The sequence below is a fragment of the Myotis brandtii genome, unplaced genomic scaffold (assembly GCF_000412655.1).
Source record: "Myotis brandtii unplaced genomic scaffold, ASM41265v1 scaffold911, whole genome shotgun sequence".
NCBI lineage: Eukaryota > Metazoa > Chordata > Mammalia > Chiroptera > Vespertilionidae > Myotis > Myotis brandtii.
Genome location: NW_005371751.1, coordinates 791,657 through 811,420, shown reverse-complemented (window position 1 = coordinate 811,420; position 19,764 = coordinate 791,657). Strand labels below are relative to the sequence as shown.

At 44.7% G+C, this 19,764-nt stretch overlaps 1 long non-coding RNA gene across 5 annotated transcripts in view; it reads right to left on the bottom strand.

The window, feature by feature from the left end:
• Positions 1 to 19,764, bottom strand: part of LOC102258014 — a 333,402-nt gene that overhangs the window by 47,468 nt on the left and 266,170 nt on the right. For 3 of the 5 annotated variants that reach the window (XR_001360479.1, XR_001360478.1, XR_314669.2), the window contains exon 5: positions 9,139 to 9,206. The exons of 1 other annotated variant lie outside the window; for it this stretch is intronic. This is a non-coding gene — a long non-coding RNA (uncharacterized LOC102258014). Of the gene's footprint in view, positions 1 to 9,138; positions 9,207 to 16,112; positions 16,476 to 19,764 lie in introns of all 5 variants that reach the window. One more of the 5 variants, XR_314670.2, reaches the window with a different exon arrangement.

Below are 19,764 nucleotides of genomic sequence, written 5' to 3'. Positions count from 1 at the left end.
TCCGTGACCCCTCGGGGGATGTCAAAGAGCCAGTTTCAGCCCTATCCCGCAGGCCAGGCCAAGGGACCCCACTGGTGCACCAATTCGTGCACTGGGCCTCTAGTTACTCTATATAATGCTGTCTCCCTAATAGTCTGTGCTGACCCTCCAAGCCAACATTCAAAACCCTTTGAATAGGTTTGAAGTTGAAGTCCAATGGCCTCTGAGAAGTCTTTCTCCACTATTTCAGCCTCTATTACAGTAGTCCCCCTCATCCTGGTTTTGCTTTCTGTGGTTTTAGTTACCTGCAGTCTACTATGATCCTAAAATATTCAATGGAAAATTCCAGAAGTAAACAATTCATAAGTGTTCAATTGCATGCCCTCTGAGAAGCATAAAATCTCTCACCATCCCATCTGTCCCACCCAGGATGTGAATCCTCTCTGTTCAGTGTATCCATGCTGTATACAGTACAAGCTTGTCACAAGAAAGATGGAGGTGATATGGGGTGAAGTTGGAGAGCTGGAAAACTGCTGTGACGCCCTGTTGCCAAGCAGAATAAAGCAGTCCAAGGGACATGAACCTAATACTTAGTGAATTATAAACCCTTAAAGGTAACTGATTAGACCACTTCTAAAAACTTATATCTTGATATGTTTCCTTATTCATCATTTTTTAAATTTTAGGAAAATAATATAGTGTACATAGAGAAATTCTGAAATACCCCAGCAGAGACTACAGCGGGACAACATCTGAAACCCAAGAGAGTAAATCATAACTCATTGAGAAGGTAAAACAAAGGAATTTCATGTGGCTGATTCACATGTTGACTTGTTAAAATTGTCAAATGAGGAACTCCACAAAGTTGGGTGGGGCTCAACTCGATTGGTCTAGTTGAAACAGGGGGAAGTGAAAGTCAAAGGGAAGAATGGGACATTGATTTAGGGTAGAAAAAATACATTATTACAAATGATCTGGTTGTTTTTCAAACTCCTTAAGATCTGTGTTTTACAGAAGAAATCTCGGACAGTTCGGTGGGCGGCCATGAAGACACACTGCTCGGGTCTCCTGCGATGCGTAGCCCAGCTGACGGATGTCCCAGACACTACTGTGTCCAAACCAAGGCCACACCTCCCTCAGGCTGCTCCCTGTCAGTGACTAAGCATGGGCAGGGAGCTAGTCCAGGGCCACGTCTGTGAGACACGGAACTGCTCTTGTGGGCAATTTTAAAAAATAGTTTTTTTATATATTTCAGAGAGGGAGAAAGAGATAGAAACACCAACGATGAGAGGCTGCCTCCTGCACACTCCCACTAGGGATCGAGCCTGAAAGCCAGGCATATGCTCTGTCCAGGAATCGAACAGTGACCTCCGGGTTCATAGGTCAACACTCAACCACTGAGCCATCATGGCCAGGTGGCAATTTTGGCTCAAGAACTCTCATCGACCTAGCCAAATACTAAACTTTAGAAGTGCATTCCAACCTGAGACTCTTTTGCTCCTTCCTCCTTTCCTTTCACAGGTGTGGGACCTGCATCCTATCTGAAGGCTCTCCGGTGCCTAGCACGATGCCTCCTCCTACTTCCTCCTTCTTTCTTCATAGGTATTCCCTCCAGGAAATTTCTTGGGAATCTAATACTGTCTTAGTGTGTGCTTCTCCAAGGACCTGAACTTCCACATTAGTCCATTCGGACTTCCAGGTGATCAAGTGAGAGCCATTTTTAATATCTCCTCTTACATTTAGTTTGATTTTTATTCAGGGAATTGGAAAGAACTGATCACGAAAAAAAAATCATTCTCTTATTCCTTGACCCAGGGAACTTCTAGCATCTGAAAGAACTCTCAATAATGACTACAATAAAATCATTTCATCTTTTACTCTGAAATAACCAACTAAATGACATGGGTGGCTATTTACATGCTTACTTTAGGGATCAGGAGTCCTGAGGTGACTTGCCTGTGGTGATGATGTGCGGATAGGCATGGTAAAGACCGACATTGCCCAGCTCCTAGTCTTCCACATTCTCTATGCTGACGTGTTATCTACTAGTATATCTATGGTTCACCCCTAACTGCAGGAGAGGATCAATTCAGGCAACCTGAGGTGACCATTTTAAGTGACATGATCAGACAATCCAACCCAAAGAACTCATTACTGCAAAACAAATAGACATCAGTTCCCTGGGTATTTCTTAACCACCCTTAATTGACAGGGTAGAGTTATTTTTAGCAACCTGAAAGGCCCCATCGGGTTCAGAATATAATGCTGGTGCCCAGCACGATGCCAAGAATACAAATGGTGCCTCACCACTCCTGGCTGACTGTTGTTGGATAGATTGACATTGTGTCTCCCACATGGCATCATCCACTTCTTAAAGATGACAACTACAGCTATCTTTGTAAAAGGTGCTCATTTCAAGGGCAGCCTGGAGACTAACATGTTGACCAAAGCAATCAGAGGTGGCATGTACTGCACCCTTACTTTGTTGCAGACACTGTGCCAAAACTACCCTCCACCACTGCCGCATTTTTCAGGTGAGAAAATGAAGAGTTAGAGATAGTGAGTATTTTCCCAGTGTGTCACAGCTATTAAGTGACAGACATCAGATTCAACACAGATTAGACGACCACTCTGTCAGTCTATCTTCTTCCTAGGGAGACCCCAGAATTGAGCATAAAATTCCCCATTTTGGCCCAACAATGGGAGTCAACAAGACTGACATCATGAAGGGTTCAGGATTATAATTTATTCAGAGAAATATTTTTCAGTGTTTCACTCAAACCAGATTAATAATGTGATACCTAGAAAGGGTGTCTAGACTTTTTGAGCTATGACTTAAGTGGAAAAGGTTTATAATTATCTCATTAAATGCTTGTTAATGAATACTTTCAAGGTATTGCTGCATTTAAACCATTTCTCTTTAACGTTTTCTGAAGATCCCTATTATTTTGTTGGCATGCTAATAGTGGGGCGTGAACAGTCATAGGAGCTGCCCAGGGAGAGGATTAAAGGAAGCACACTATCTTGATTTCCAGTCTTGCTGAGAATGGGTATGGGCAGGCTTATGTGTGTGTAGGTAGGTAGGTAGATAGATAGGTAGATAGATAGATAGATAGGATTATCAGTTGTGCAAGAAAATGCTGAAAATATAGGATACCAGAAAAGGAGAAAAGGGGGGGTCAAGTTTAGGTGGGGAGGTTGGTTTATTAAATTATGAAAATATAAAACATTGAAGCTCTGCTCTGGCTCTTAGGGAGCTTTGTTTTTTGCAGGGATGGATACCTGGGCAGAAACTTGAGGAGATACAAGTATGTATTAAGAGGAAGGTGTGAAAGATGAAAATACCGAGCTAATATGAATGCATTCACTGAAATCTCTTCACGCTCATCTGAGAGGGGAAGCCCCTTCCTAGCTTTGGCACACGCCCCTCTTTCTGCATGTGTCACCTGGGTGATTTCTGGTTCCTTCTAGGCATCTCTAGATGGGCATGTTCATTTTCTGCTGACAGCAGAAACATGGGGGAGTGTTGATAAGATCAACCCTCAGGGTGTTTTTCTCCAGCCCTCACCATGGCCCTTACTCCACAGTTGATTCTAAAACAGCTCCAACCCCCTTGAAAGTCCTTGTTGACAGCCTTTGCCCCACACTCTTTCCTAAGAACCATGTTAACATTAACACACTCCTAGAATTTCAACTTCCAAAAAAGATGTCAGAGACAGGCCTCTTTCTACCCTCACCATGCCTTTTGTCCTCTTTGGAGAGGCATCGGCCCATAGTGGTTAACATGAGGAGACAGTCATCTGTGGAATGGTACCATGAAGTCATCCCAGTCTCCTTTCTGCCCTTCTCTGAACCCCTCCCCTAACCTTTACCTGCTCCTGGGACCATCATCCTACTATTGTTTTAATTCTTCCCCTCATTCCAGGTTATCTTTTCAGGGGAAGATTGTGACTGGGGAGAATTTCTCATGAGTCAGAGGGAGTCTCTGAAATGTTTAGGACTCACCTAGGAGGCAATGCGGGGTGACATTCTGTAGAAAGAGGCCTGGGTTTGAGTTCATTGTTTGTCGCTATTTGCATAACCTCGGCCATGTCACCTGACCTCAGTGAGCTTTAGTGGATAAACAATACCTGTTTTACAAACACAGCATATTCTTGGAAGGGCGCTGGCATGTCACCTCTTCCCACCTTCTCCTCTTATCAAACCCTCTCTCTGGAGAGATTCTGCTTCTGCTCTACTCCCTCGGGTGTGGTCCACAACCTAAAACAACAGTACCTCTCGGAAAAACATCTTCCCAAGACGAAGCTCAACTGGTGCCCACAGTGTTCTGTGTAAGTCCCTTCTTCCCTCGGAGCACAGCAGTATAGCAGACTCAAATATATCAGTACAGGTTACACGGGAAGGCTGCTACAACCCAGATAGCTATGCCTACCTCCAGAGTTTCCACCTCAGTAGGTCTGGGGTGACTAGCTGCTGGTTGATGCCAATGTGGCTGGTCAGAGGACCACTTTGAGAACCACGGGCATTGTCCTAGTCTGTCAAGTATTTGCAGAGTCAGGATTAAGCACGCTAGCTGCCTCGAGTCACTTCCCAGCTCTAATTCTTTCCAGCTGTGCAATCCGGAACACGTCAATCTCTCCAAGCCTCAGTCTCTCCATCTGTAAAATGGATATAACAATGATGCGTCCTTCACAAGGTTATTGCAAGGAAGAGTGAGCTCCTGCGTGTAGAGACTTCAGGAAGTGCTCAATGTTCATGAGTTGTTATGATTCAGGGAGTTCTAAAGCCCCCGGGTCATCTTCTCACTAAGCTGTGCTTCTCAAACCCCAGAAAAAAACAACATCTATTGTCACTATTGAATGAGTCTATATCCCAGAGCTGCCCAGAGAGGAAGGCAAGCTTCAGAGCACACGGGTAATTAGATAATGACAATGAGCCAAATATACCCAACCCCTGAAGTGGGGGCTGGGAGAAGTGGAGGCCCCCTAGAATCTCCCTGTAGGGAAAGAGCTCAGGATGTGGCATCAAAAGCTCAGAATTTGGATCCGGGCTCTGCCAGTGTTTGGCCAGGGAACCTGAGACTCAGTTTCCTCATCTGTTCATGGAGACAATAATGTTCACCTCAAACTAAAGGAGCTGCTAGATTGTTTGGTAAGCTGTGGTCCTCCTAGCTGTGAGAAACCCAGCAGCTACCCAAATATTTGTGTCCCTTTCTGCTCCCGTCAATTAAGGTGCCAACGCTGATAAGCTGAGCCCAAACAGTGCTCCCTGCCCCCTGGCTGTGCTGCCATCTGGATTCGGTTACTTAACAAACCCTCATTTCTGAGAAAGGCCAGGTCACTCCACTCGAAACCATACTCCCCGGCCTCAACCTCACCGTGTTTCCAGGGAATGCCACGGGTCTATGTACCCAACTGTAGGTCAGTCCAAAAAAGAAGTGATTAGCAAAGGCTGGGCAGAGTCATGGTCAGCTAGAGCCACAAAACCCACAGGAGACAGAGGTGCATGATAACGTGTCTATTTCCCTTCCTCTCCTCTTTCCTCCAAGAAGTCAATTTCGCCTGTTACTGGACATACCCCGAAAGAAAATCCCACAGGAAAGCAGCACAGATTGTGTTTATCGTTTTGTTCCATTTCTCCTGTTTGCTCAGTAATCCTGGTAAACAGCTTTGTGCAAACAGAAACCTTTTGAAGTATATTGAGTTCTCTCCCAGGACACTGACACCTCAATCTTCAGGTTTGTGTGTGGGTGGAGAAAGCACTTTGGCATGAAACTTCCTGATCAATGGACATGTAGCAAAAATGAAAGAACAGCCACTGGTCATTTATTTACAACAGACGCTGACAGTAGCAGTTCCTGGGTGCTGGGGATATAAGAGAACACAGCGCATAGCCTCTGTCCCCATGGATCAATACCTAATCAGGGAACATTCTAGATAACACACAGAATTAACTGCAGAGAATTTGGCCAATGAGCACTGGCTCCTTTTTAAGACATATTGGTCAAAGTGTGAGTGCAGGAAGGACAAGTCTTTATGAAGATATCCACCTACTTGTGTGTTCGGGGTTTTTTTTATTGTGTCAGAAGAAATTATAACTGTAAATCATTTCCAGAAACAAGTAATGGAAATAGTTCATCTAATTCTTCTAAATTGGCTACACTGAACAGCTATTTGTATATTTACTCATCCGCACATTTAATTAATAATATTCTTTGGGACTTTCTATGTACCAGACACTAGAGATAGAGACATGAATCTGACTAGCGCTCTGCTTTTCAAGACTTCTCAGTCTAGTGGAGACACATAATTACTGTTGGATGATGAGTTAGGGGAAAGCGCGAATAACAAGATACAAGGGAAACAAAGAGTATACAGCCCATGTTATGTGTGTCGGACAATGTGGCTAATGCCTACTGGGGCCGTTGCAAGTGCTTTACATATATATTCACGTAAGCTTCACAACATCCCCACCAGGCTAATATTCTAAGCTCCATCGTACAGGTGGAAAAACTGAGCCACAAACATATTCAGTTACACAGTAAGTGCCAGATTTGGGAGCCCAGGTGATTTGTAATGTATGTTGCCTCTCCAACTAAACTCTCTGATGAGCAGTAAGAGATTTGGTGACAGCTCAACTCTGCTATCAGCTAGATCATCTTGCCCTACTAAAGCACCCCAACACAAAACCTCTTATGCAATGGGACTTATTCCAGGTGTGAGAGACTCCAGCAAGAGTTTTTCCAAGACTGAGTGCCAAGAAGGGTTACTGACTTCCTTGAGTGGTGGCCAGAGAAGCATCATCATGTAAAACAAAGATAGTAAGATGGAGGTACAAAATATCAGGTTCCTGCCCCAGCCTGGCTCCCTCTGGCCATGTGACCTCTGGTAATTTTTTGGATTGCAGGTTCTCCTTTCAGTTCAGTGGGGATATCAATACCAACCTCAGGTCATATTTTGAAGGGCTTGGATATGAGTGGCTTTTAAGCTGCCATATGGATGCTATATATATTTTTATATGTTTTTATTTATTTCAGAGAGAGGAACGGAGAGGGAGAGAGAGACAGAAACATCAATGAGAGATAATCACTCATCAATTGCCTCCTGCATGCCCCCTACTACTAGGGATGGAGCTCACAACCTGGGCATGCGCCCTGACTGGGAATCGAACCGTGACCTCCTGGTTCATGGGTCGACACTTAACTATTGAGACACACTGACCTGGCCGGATGCTATGTTTTTTATTATCATTGTTTATTCTGTCATCATCAGTTGTTGTCATCATCATCGTTGTCATCAAAGGCTTGGCCCACAAATATGTCAAGATGTATTTGTTGAGTGTGAATTAGTCTTAGAGGTCAGAGTCCTACGCTCAAGGTCATCTATTCAGTCCCAACCGAAAACCCTAGAGAGAAAGAGATCTTGGCAGTGTTTGGGTCTGGAAGGGGACATCGGCAGAGTTTGCTGACGTAGTATGACCTAGAGACTCTGAATGGGCACTTTACAAAGACCCACAGAACTCTGCCAGCTTAGAGTGCCCAAGCTGCCCCACTGACCATCCCTGAATCACCACACACAATGCCATTCAATGATTCTGTGTGGAGCACATGTCACCACCATTGGCTAAGGTGGTAATAAATTCTTTATCAGTATCATTGCAGTTTCATAGCCTTTTCCCTACAGTGTGGTATTTTCAGGTCTTCTTATCTCCCAGCCCAAGTCACATAATCTGGGCTCTTTTCATTCTTCGGGCTATGCTGTCCAGCAACGGGCTTTTCTTGCCTATGTCCATGCACGACACGGGCTGGCATGCTCTGCAGCCTTAGCTCCAATTAACTCTCTGTTTTGTTTGATTTCTAGCCAAAAGCCAGCAACTCCCTGGGTTTTACTCCCAGTTGCTCAAATAAATAAGCCAAATGTTAATTTGTTGCTCATTGATTACGATTAAGTGCAGAGATGTTGTCACCGGAAATATTAATGTTTTTTTAGGAGCCCGCAGTGGCACCGTAGTGGTATTGGTTTTTGTTTTGCTTTGGTTTACTGTGTGTGGGGGGGGGGGGGGGGGGGATGCCCCCTTTTTAATGTCCATTATCTCATTTGATTCTCTGAAGAGCTTGGCAAAGTAGAAAGAACAGGAATTATGATCTGTATGTCATGGGGTGGAGGAAACGAAGCACAGAAAAGTTAGGTCGCTTGCCCATGGCCACTCGGCTCAGAAAAAGCTAACACAGTTAGAACTCGGGCTACCTGACTCCCAGTTCAGCGAACTTGGGAGTGGCTCCATTTCCCATATGTCACCATGTGGGATAGTAATAATTTATATAATATGTTTTCATAGACAATTTCTGGGTTATCCAGAAGGCTTTCCATGTGATCAAATATGTCAGTAACATGCTATATACTGTATCACTCTGTTAGAGATTCACTGTGCTGATTAGCCGATGAAAGCCTCTGAGAAGTCCTGCTGTACAAGATGTACACATTTTTTTGTTGTTGCTTGTTTGTTTGTTAATCTTCACCCAAGGATATTTTTCCATTGATTTTTAGGGAGAGTAGAAGAGAGAGAGAAAGAGAGAAACATCAGTGTGAAAGAAACACATCGATTGGTTGCCTCCCGCACAAGACCCCACTAGGGAGGAGCCTGCAACCAAAGTACGTGCCCTTGACTAGAATCAAACCCGGGACCCTTTGGTCCACAGGCTGATGCTCTAGCCACTGTGCCAAACTGGCTGGGCTAGATGTACACATTTTTGATCCAGAATTGTCCGAACACATTCGACCATGAGGAGGCAAGGGCAAAAGCAGAGAGACCATGTGCCAACAGCAGGGGTGCTTGGGTGCAAAGGAAAACTGCAAGAGTGAGAAGAAAGTGGATCTGGACATATTTCAGGGGCAGAGCCCATCACATTGCTGGTGGACAGGATGCAATCAGGGAAACTATCAAAAAGAGGAGGCAAGGAGGAGTCGGAGACATTAGGTCTGAGCAACGATACGAAGAGAATGGCCACTTCCTGCAGGAAGCTCTCCTGGACTAACAACCCCACCCTTCCATTGTAGTCTCTCACTGCACCAGAACCCTTGTCTTCAGAGGCTGCAGTTTTAGTTTGATCGTTGTTGATAAAAATTTTGAAAATACCTGAGCTTATAATGTTTTACTTACTGAAGTCCACCCTCTACATTCTCAGGTGCCGCATCCATCGATTCAACCAGCCGCAGATCAAAAATGGTCTAAAAAATAAAAGGTTACATTGTTGTTAGGCTTAACTATATGTGGACTATGAAGGCTCACAATGGTTGCATCTGTAATGAACATGTACAGACTTTTTTATTGTCATTATTCCCTAAACAAAACAGTGGAACCATTTCCCATATGTCATCATGTGGGATAGTAATAATTTATATAGTATGTTTTCATAGATAATTTCTGCACAGCTCTCACATTGTTTTAGGTATTGTAAGTAATCTAGAGATGATTTAAAGAATACAGGAGGATGTGCATGGGCTATATGCAAATGTTGTGCCATTTAAAAAAAAATATATATATTTTTTTATCAATTTCAGAGAGGAAGGGAGAGGGAGAGAGAGATTGAAACATCAATGATGAGAAAGAATCATTGATCGGCTGCCTCCTATATGCTATACACTGGAGATTGAGCCGGCAACCTGAGCATGTGCCCTGACTGAAATCAAACTGTGACCTTCTGGTTCATAGTTTGATGCTCTACCATTGAACCACGCTTGTTGGGCTGTTATGCCATTTTTTATGAGGGACTTGAGTATCTATAGATGTGGGTATCTCTGGCGGATGCTGGAACTGACCCCCCATGGATACCAAGAGACGACTGTACCATGTCCCCAGCTTCTAGCACATTGTAGGCACTCAATCAATATTTGCTGAATAAATGAATGAACAGAGACTTGAAAGCAGTAAATGCTTAACAAACTGTCGATCTCCTGTTACTAATCAATCTAGCATGCAGGTATGATTAATATTACCAATCAATTTAGCAGACGGTGGGGAGTTGGAGGATAGTGGAGGAGTCACTACTGACCGTTAGGAGAGGATGGTCAGAAAAATCTAGTCTGAACAGGAGTCCTTGGGCAAGTCCTTTCCCTTGTCTGATTCCAGCTCTTCCAAATCCCACTTCACAAGGGGGAGGATAATATGATTTCCATTAACCCTGCATCCTTGCCGCCCAGGAGTCTATGTGGAAGCCGTGGCCTGTGGCCTTGGAAACGTGATGTGCGACACTGCCCCCACAGACCACGTCTGATTAAATGCTCCACCAGCTAGCGCAGCTTAAGTCCTCCAGGCACCAGAAGAGAGGGGTGCATTGGGGCTGGAGTCACCAGGAAGGCTTCCTAAAAGATTTCCTTCCTCCTTTCCAAGACCTTAAATTTCAGATGAAGTTGGTGATATTCAGTGGGGAGGAAAAGCATCCTTTTTGGTTTTCATCACTCCCAGTCCGATTGGCAGGACTACAGGCTTGCCCCTTACCTGCTCCCAAAGGACCACTGAGCCAAAGCCCCTGGCTCTTCTAGACCTCACTGCTCTCTGAGCCTTGCCTTTCTTTTCTCGTCTAGTTAGGAATAGACAAAGATACACTCCCCATCTGGACCTTCCTTAAACCATTCACCCGAAAGGCTGGTCTCAGGTTCCAGGATCTGGGCAGCATGCTTGGCCAGAGGCCCCGCCACGGTGCATGGAGCAGGCCCACATGACTTCCCTGGCTCTCGCTATGAGGGCTCTCCCTGAGAAAGCTACTGGGCAAGTCATTTTTGGTTTCAGTTCGTCGCTTTTTCTTTTCCACTTGGTCGCCCAGGGTGACATCTACCCTGAGAGTTTCTCCCCCGGGGACCATCCACTCCAGCACAGCTTGCTTGTCTGGGTGCAGATGTTCTCAGCCCCCAGTGCTTCCTTTCCCCAGAAGAGGTCACTCCTTGATTAAGAAAACTAGTAGTTTTACCCCAACCTCCGGCCCCCCGCTGCCATTCAATAAAAATGTCTCCTCCTAGTGAATAACCAAAGCCCAAATGGCCATTTAATCTTTACTAATGTTTTCACCATTGATTTTATCATCATTGTTATTCTGAAAAAATACTCATTGCCCTGTGTGGTGATTATCACATCAGTCTTTGCAGAGATCTCAGCATGACAATCATTTTATTTCCTCCTCAAACTGACACTCTTGCTACTACTGAAGGACAAAGACATGAACTGGCTTACATCAAGATTATCAACTGCATGCCTGGCTGGTGTAACTCAGTGGTTGAGTGTCTACCTAAGAACCAGGAGTTCAAGGTTCAATTCCAAGTCATGACACATGCCCAGGTTGTGGGCTCAATCCCCAGTAGGGGGTGTGCAGGAGGTAGTCAATTGATGCTTCTCTCTCATCATTGATGTTTCTATCCCTCTCTCCCTCTCCCCTCCTCTCTGAAACCAATTAAACATATTTAAAAAAAAAAAACTATCGACAGCAAAGGTTAGCAGAAACCTTTGGTGTTGAGGCCTATTCCTGATCACAAGTATTGAAAGAAAAGGCATCAATCAGGGTTTAATTGGCTGGCCACCTTTCTAAGGCAGGAGTGAAAGGCTGGAACATAGTAGTCATTCAAGGTGAGAAGCACCATCCTATAAAGACGGACAGATAATCAGGGAGGTGATTTGAAAGCCAGTGGCTGGGCTAGCGGGTAGCTTAACATTCTTTTCATCTCCAAGATTCCCAGAAAGTAAACAATGGCAACCAAGCTACAAAGACAATGGCAGCAGAAAAGCCTACCTAATCATCAGGGGATGGAATCAAAGATCAGGCCACGCACCGTTGATTCTTTGTCATTGAATGAAGTGCCTGAGGTACTTAATATGTCATTCTGAGTTTTTGCTTTCAAGTAACATGTGGAGAAAAAGAATGGGAGGAAAGAGGGCAGGTAAGTGATGAACAGAGGCTCACAGCAACCAGAGGTTTAGAAAACCAGAACCATTACAGTCTAGGTGATTAAAGAGGGGGAAGTTCAACAATGATCTTGGAGAAAAAGGGAGAATGGAGTTGAATACCACTATCAAAGCTGCCTTAGTTGTGATGAATTGCAAGTGACCACTTAGCCTTGGAACAAACACTCAGGCTTCAAAATCCCAGAAACAAAAGTCATATAACCAAGACCTTAAATCTGAGAATTACCCTTCACTCATCAAATTCCAGCAGATGCTAGGGAGACCACACCCAAGCCAGTACGCACCAGAATGACAGAAAGCTACATTCTCATCAAACGAGATCTTACCATTGGGAACAAGTCTCATAGCTTCAATGATTTGGTTTCTTGGCAAGAGCCAAAAAATGCTGAGTTCCCCTCCCTGGAAATGGCAGAAACCTGGGAGAAGTCATAGGCGGGGTGGGCCGTATGCTCAGCACTCTTCTGCATGACACAGGACTTACCAAAAGGGTGACAGAGATTTCATAAAAGCTTTATAAGCCACAGTCGCCTTCATAAAGACCAGCTGTTGCCATCAGCTCTATAATAAAGGCTCAACAGAAAGGTTGGGCCGGATTCCTTTCTGTGTTTCCCAGGTCTTAGAAATCCCTAATAAGTTATCCTTCCTCATTACTCTTTACTCAGATCCATAGAGTTCCACGAACATGCAGAGAATGATCCGTAGTTAGCCTCCAACAAAACTAGGGACTTCTTAGAAAGTATTGCCTGAAAATTGTGCTGGAGTTTTAAGCCACAATAGCTGGTTATGCCCCATGAAAAGCTCATAGGTCGACACCTCTTCACCTGTTGCCCGCCCCCCCCACCCCAACCCTGGCCCCATCTGTCTTTTCTCCACTCTCCTGCCAACACCACCATTTAGCCTCGTTCCCTAAGAAAAAATGGCTTCTTTCTGAAACCAGAATCCAGTGTCATTGGGAGGTATGAAGACTGATAGATAGAACAGCCCAACAGTATGGAGCAGAACACTGGGACACATGGAACAAGTCAAGGGCATGCGGGACACTACACTACTCCCCTTAACCCTGAAGCCCCAGGGAAGTTGGTCCCTTTGAGCAGATTCTTCTCTCTGCCCTGCATCCTTTCTTATGTGTGTCAAGAAGTTTAAAAATGGGAAGTATAGTCGTAGATTTTTGGAGAGACTTGGTAAAGCCTTTTGGAAGGACAATTAGGCAGTACTTATCAAAAGCCTTAAAAAAGGCATGTCCTTTAAATTAGAAAGACCAGTACTAGTGACTTATTTCATGCTCACAATTTGGTGTATGTATGTTCATCACAGAGTTGTTTTTAATGAGGAAACATTAGAAACAGCCTATAGGTCTACAAATGGGGATTTGGTTAAGGACATTCTGATATATTCCCATTATGTAATACTTAGCAGTCATTCAAAATGGTTTAAAAATATTTCATTGATCTGACAGGAAGTTTATGATATATTATTAAGTGGAAAAAAAGATTTCAAAATAATAGTTGGGATAGAATTGCATTTTTTGTTTAAATATATAACAAATTATAACAGTTATATACTCATAAATTTACCCATTACGAATATGATAAAAATTTGTGGAGTGATGGAATTGGAAGAGCTTGGTGTAAAATTCCTGAGGTGGTGATGTTACTGCCCGAAGTTTTGGCATTTTTGACATGGGGTAATTCTAAGGCCCTGAGAATAGAAAGAAGGTCTTTTCTGAAGTGGGAGATCCTTCCTGCTGTCAGTCCCCAGGAAAAAGGTGTGTCTCAGAAATTAAGCATTAAAAAGAGAGATTCCCTTGCTGGGTCTTTTGTCCTCAAAAGTATATGAGACTCATAACCCTTGAGAGTGAAATATCAAGGTATTCTCAAAGCTTAATTCTGAGTCATTTTGTTTGTGCAATCCCTTAGGAAGTTGCAAAATCTTTTGTCCTTTTGATCTGTTCTGGGGAGCCAATAATAATGATAGTAATAACTGCCGTCTATGGAGTCGGGCTCTGCGTATCCATTTTCTCCAGGCCTCCCCCAGCTGCGTGTGAAATGGAAGGGCACGGCCCTGTGTTGCAGGAAGGAATAGCTCACATTTCTGAGCATGACACTGAGCCGGACCCTCTCCTCAGGCCTCTGCACAGATTCTCATCTGCTCCTCATCACAACCTTTAAAATAATGACATCACCTCCACTGCACCACTGAAGACACTGACGAGGGGCAACAGAGAGACCGGTGACTTCCCCAAGGCCACACAGCGTGTTCGTGGTGGACACAGAATTCAGTTTCAGGTTGCTTAGTCCTAGAAGCTCTGACTACTAAGCTCTACTGCCAAACCCCAGAAACATGAGAAGGTAGTTAATCCACATTCAGATTTATGCAAAATCAGGAAGCAGAATAACACCAGCATGAAGGTGGCAGAGAGAGGGAAGGGGAAGCCAGCCTCCCCGAATGGGAAGATGGGCGCCGGTACTGCTGGCTCGGCCCCCACCACCCTGCTGCCCCCATGACTCTCCATCCAACTCGAACTTGGACAACCTGCTTTCCATTTTATTAACAGAGGCCGCATTCTTTAATAAGCCTGGATCTGCCTGTGAGATGTGTCCATTTGGTCCATCTGATACCCCTTGCTAATCCAGGAACAGTGAGGCGCTGAGGTTACAAGGCTAAGGTGCTTCCAGCCTAATAGTAAACTTACCAAGAAACTGTAAATTGCCTGGCTGGTGGTGCTCAGTGGTTGACCATCCACCTATAAACCAGGAGGTCATGGCTAGATTCCCGGTCAGGCACATGCCCGGGCTGAGGGCTCCATTCCCAGTGTGGGGCCTGCAGGAGGCAGCCGATCAATGATTCTCTTTCATCTCTGATGTTTCTCTCTCTCTCTCTCTCTCTCTCTCTCTCTCTCTCCCTCTCTCTCTCTCTGTCTCTCCCTCTCCCTTCCCTTCTGAAATCAATTTGAAACTATATATGTATTTTAAAAGAAACTGTAAATTATGGACCATGGCAAACACGTGATCAGGGAGGAGGGTGCTCTCGGCTCTGTGGGGGAGAGGAAGGCCATGCCAAGCACAGCCTGTGGACACCTACATTTCTGTCACCGGCTGGCAGGCATCATTCCCAACATGGTTTTCGGTGCCCTCCAGGGGACTTCATGCCACTGATCTACGAGAAGGAAGTGCATCGCCTTGCCGGTGGACAAGCTAAGACATCTGAGCCAGGGATCTCTACGACCACAGACAGACATTCCCTGTAGCCATCCTCAGCCCGTCTCCCTGTCCATCAGAGCAGAGACAACAGCTGAAGTGGCTGTCGGGAATCAAATGAGCCTGGACCATGGGCTGAGGCTGCCTTGAGACCCAGCACAATATAAGAGTTCTACCTCTCGCTTTAAACTTCGCCTCTTCCGAAAGCTCCTCCAGCCAGATATCAAACATACACCCACATGCCCCACTCATGCACACTCAAGCACATACCCTCACACACGTGCACAGACTCTCCCAAAGCAAATATTATTTTAAAATGCTTGAGGGCAGTGACCTGAGTGTCTATTGAACTTGAACTACCGCAGCAGCAATTTTCCTTTCAAGCCAACATCAGATCCGATACTGATGGCCCAGATGCTGTGTCACGCTGAGTAAGGATTTCATGTGGCCTGCGTCAAATTGAGCCCAGCACGCGACTAATCCACAATCAGGCTCCTGTCACTCTTATATCCCTCTTAGAATCGTGTCAGGAACTAATGTCCTGTCATTCAGCTTCAGTGGGCAATCATTGGGACTTCCTCCGATAAAGAAGGGAAGCAGGGAACCCGCAGCTGGCCTCCCGGGGGCAGTGAGGGGTCGCAGGCCCAGGAACTACCTTCCCCAGGATAAATATGTCTGAAGTTGCCTAACTTCCCCGCCTGATCTAATTAGTAAACACCTTCAAAGGGATCAGGCTGACTTTTGAGACAAAGTCTGCCACACGCAGCAGAGGCGAGCAAATAAATATTGAAAGGGCACATCTGTGTAGGTGGAGCGGGGAGGGGAAAACAGATTAGAATCAGAGAGGAGTTAATGTTGGGAGTTCTGTTGTGCAACTGTCCTTGCCCTTGCCCCTCACCCCTTCTCCAGGGCTTCTGGGGACCTGGCCCCCTAGACACCCAACCACCCAGTCTCCAGAAAGAACTACCCAAGACCTGGACTCACCCTGACCAGAGCCCTGGTCACTGGATGCCATGCTTGTTTTGGATGTTAGAAGTGAACGAGATCTAGCTAATGGAGCAGAACAGTGGCATCGAGTGTCCATGCAGGTGGCTGCTAATGGTGTTGCTGTTTTAATCCATCCAATGCTGGCACTTCAGGCATGACCAGCAGTTCTCCACTGCACCTCTGCAGAGACCATCCCTTCTACAGTGTGTCCTGACTCTTCATGTTTTTTCAGTGGCTGGCACAGCAACTAATGAGACCTCCCGGTCACACTAAGGCTTCCGAGGAATCCAAGTCCATGGTGCAATGCAGTGCCCATGAACTATATCAGTTCCACCTCCACAGTTAACACTCCAGGAGGACCTACGACAGAAGCATTGTTGTCATTGGATTGAAACCACCAAAGCCATACTTGGAGTAGAACTTCAGTTCTCTGGAGTAGACCAGATGGGTAGACCGATATAAGCTTCTTTAATACATTTGACTGCACATGTCCCATGGATGAATATGTCTAAATATTACTTTTCTCATTTCACAGAGGAAGCTGAGATCTAAGTACATCAGATGGGCCACATATACTCCAGTGTGCTTTGTTTTGTGTTTGTTGTTTACTGATGTGGTTTCGGTTTTTCTGCTGTACCATGTATATGATTATTCACTCAGCAAAAACTGTAAAATACTTGAAGGCAAGAATCTTGTCTGTCTTCTTTCTACTGTATTCACAATGCACAGCTGAGAACTGGATCCATATTCACTCATTCGTTCATTCATTCATCCATTCACTCAATATATATTTATCATACATTAGGGATACAGCAATGAATTAGACCAAAAAGTTACCTGTTACCATGAAGTTTACATTTTAGCTGAGAGAGACAATCGATCAATAAAGAAGCATACTAATGAAGGAAGTAAGAAAGGGAGGAAAGAAGGAAGGAAGGAAGAGGAGAGGGAGGAAATAAGTAAATTATCAAAACCTCATGAATGTCCCGCAGAGAACTGGGATTGAAGATGTAATGAAGAGAGGCAGGGTGGCACCATGGATTCAGCATTCAGGACAGGATTCTTGAAGGAGGTGACCTTTACACTGAGATCGGAATGACAAGGAGGACTCCATAGAAGATCAAAGGGAAGAGATTGCAGGCAAGGAGACTAGGCAAGCCCTGCCGTGAGGATGAGCTTTAAGGGTTCAAAGAGCTGAGAAAAGGCCAGTGTGGCTTGAGCAGGACAGTGAGTGAGGGGGAATTACACAAGATGATGTCATTGGAGTAGGTAGGAGCCCGGTGACACAGGGTTTTGTAAGCCAGGGTTAGGCTCATTCATCAAATATTTGTTGATTGAATAAATGCACAGGCCTTGAAACACTGTGAGGATGTAAGTACCAATTGCCATTCAGGAGTTGACAGTTGCGTCAGAAAGATGAAAGAAATCTACATCTACTCACTCAAGAAATGTTTACTGAAGCCCCAGTGTGTACCAGGCACTGCGGTAGATAAGAGGGACACCAGGGTGAGTAAGCCACACTCCGTGCCTTCAACCAGCTCACAATTTTAAGGAGAGACGAGCATAGTACAGAGCAGTGAGGAAATACTATGTGAGCAATTGGAAAACATCTGTCTCAGTCTGAAAAAAGTCAAGGAAAAAGTTAAGACAGCATGCAAATTAAAACAAAAAGTCAAGGAAAAAGCTGGGACAGCCAAGATGAAAGAGTTCAGAGATCGGTTGGACCCTGCAGGCTGGAAAAGGTCAGGGAAAATTTGCACAGAGAATATTGGATTTGAGCAGGATCTTCAGGAATGAATGGAACTTGGAGATAAGAGGGAGGGGTTCCTCGCTAAATAACAAACTCACACAGGTTTAAATCAAAGGTCAAAATCCAAGTGGGGCATTCAAATCTCCTGACAGCCTCTACTCTTCCCAACCAGCACCTTCTCTGCACACATACCTACCCCTCCATGCTCATCCCCCCTTTGGGCTAAAACACAACTGAAATTACCTCCTAACTATTCCCCACATTGCTTAGCATCCTACTCACTCCGAAATGAAAGTGTGGCCCCCCTTCTAAGTAAGAAGACCATGTATAGCTTCCTGATGGTTCAATATCCCATGAAGGGATTCCTAATTATACCGTATGTTTCATCTTGGGACAGTTCTTTTCCTTGGCAAAAAGATCCCTCCTTAAATGCAATGGAAGTTTGCTTCCTTGATACAGCTGTTCATTGATCCTAATTTTAATCTCTAAAGTATTTTGGTCAAATAGGATTGGGTCTGAATCAATACCAAAACCCTCAGAGCATATAACAATAAGCATTGATTTCTCACTCATGACCCTATAGGCTGCTGAAAAGGCTCTGTTGCCTGCTGCAGGGTGGTGGGCATGGCTGTCCTCTGCTTTTCTCTCATCCTCCTTTGGGACCAGGCCAACTGGGACATGCTTATTATGGTGATGTTATTATGGTGATGGCAGAAATACAGGAGAGTAAGTGCACTATAGGCACTCTGTAACTTCTGCCTACATTTCATTGGTCAATCCAAGTCACAGATCCAAGTCCAATGTAAAAAAAAAAAGTATTCAAGAGGAGAGTACACTCTGCCCACCATGGCAGGAATAGAGACAATGGTATGTAAGTTGCAGCCAATCATTTAATTCACCATAGAAGTTACAAAGAATTCATCCCACTTCTCCCACTATTGTCAAATCTCAGAAGGTAGAGCTTGTGCCCCTATAAACATCCTTACTTTCCAAGTTAAGTTTCCTTAACTTCTTATCCACCTTCTCCTTGCTCTGATCTGAACACATTATAGTTTGTTAACATTTCTAGATAATTTTGTCAATCAGATGTGGTCATGGCATTGTCTTCCAATGGGGATTTGCCAGTACAGGAAAGTGGGTGCATCTGTTAGAATTTGATACCCAATAAGCACTCTAAAAGTAAGCTTATGATTCTGTGGGTAGGCCATGCAATTTCTCTAGTCTGGGCTGGGCATCGGGGCTCATTTGTGTATCTGCAATCAATCAGATGGCAAATGGGCGAGATGTTGGTTGGTATAGGATGGCCTCAGCTAGGATACCTGGGTCTCTCACCACATGGTCTGTATTCTTCCAGAAGGCTAGCCAGGATTATTTCCATGTTGGTATCAGGGATCAAGGATCCAAGAATGGAGGCTGCATGCTTGAGGAATAGATTCAAATGGCACAAATCCCTTCTACCACATTCTACTGAGCAAAGCAAATTACAGGGCCAACCCAAAAACAAAAAGCAGGAAAATAAACTCTACCTAATATGCGAAAACACTGCTGTGTGTCTATGGCAGCCCTCACAGTGCTGGGCACACAGCTGGTCATTGGTTGCCACATAAACTCAAGCAAAAATAATCCACACTCAATGCAACACAATTCCAATGAGATAAATCAATGGTTCATGCATTTTTCCCAGTTAAGTCTTTTTATTTAAGATTAAATATGCTCGGCTGGTGTTACTCGGTGGTTGAGTGTCAACCCATGAACCAGGAACTCATTGGTTTGATTCCAAGTCAGGGCACATGCATGGGTTGTGGGCTCAGTCCCTGATGGAAAGTATGCAGGAGGCAACTGACTGATGTTTCTCTCTCATTTATGTTTCTATCTCTCCCTTCCTCTCACTCTAAAATC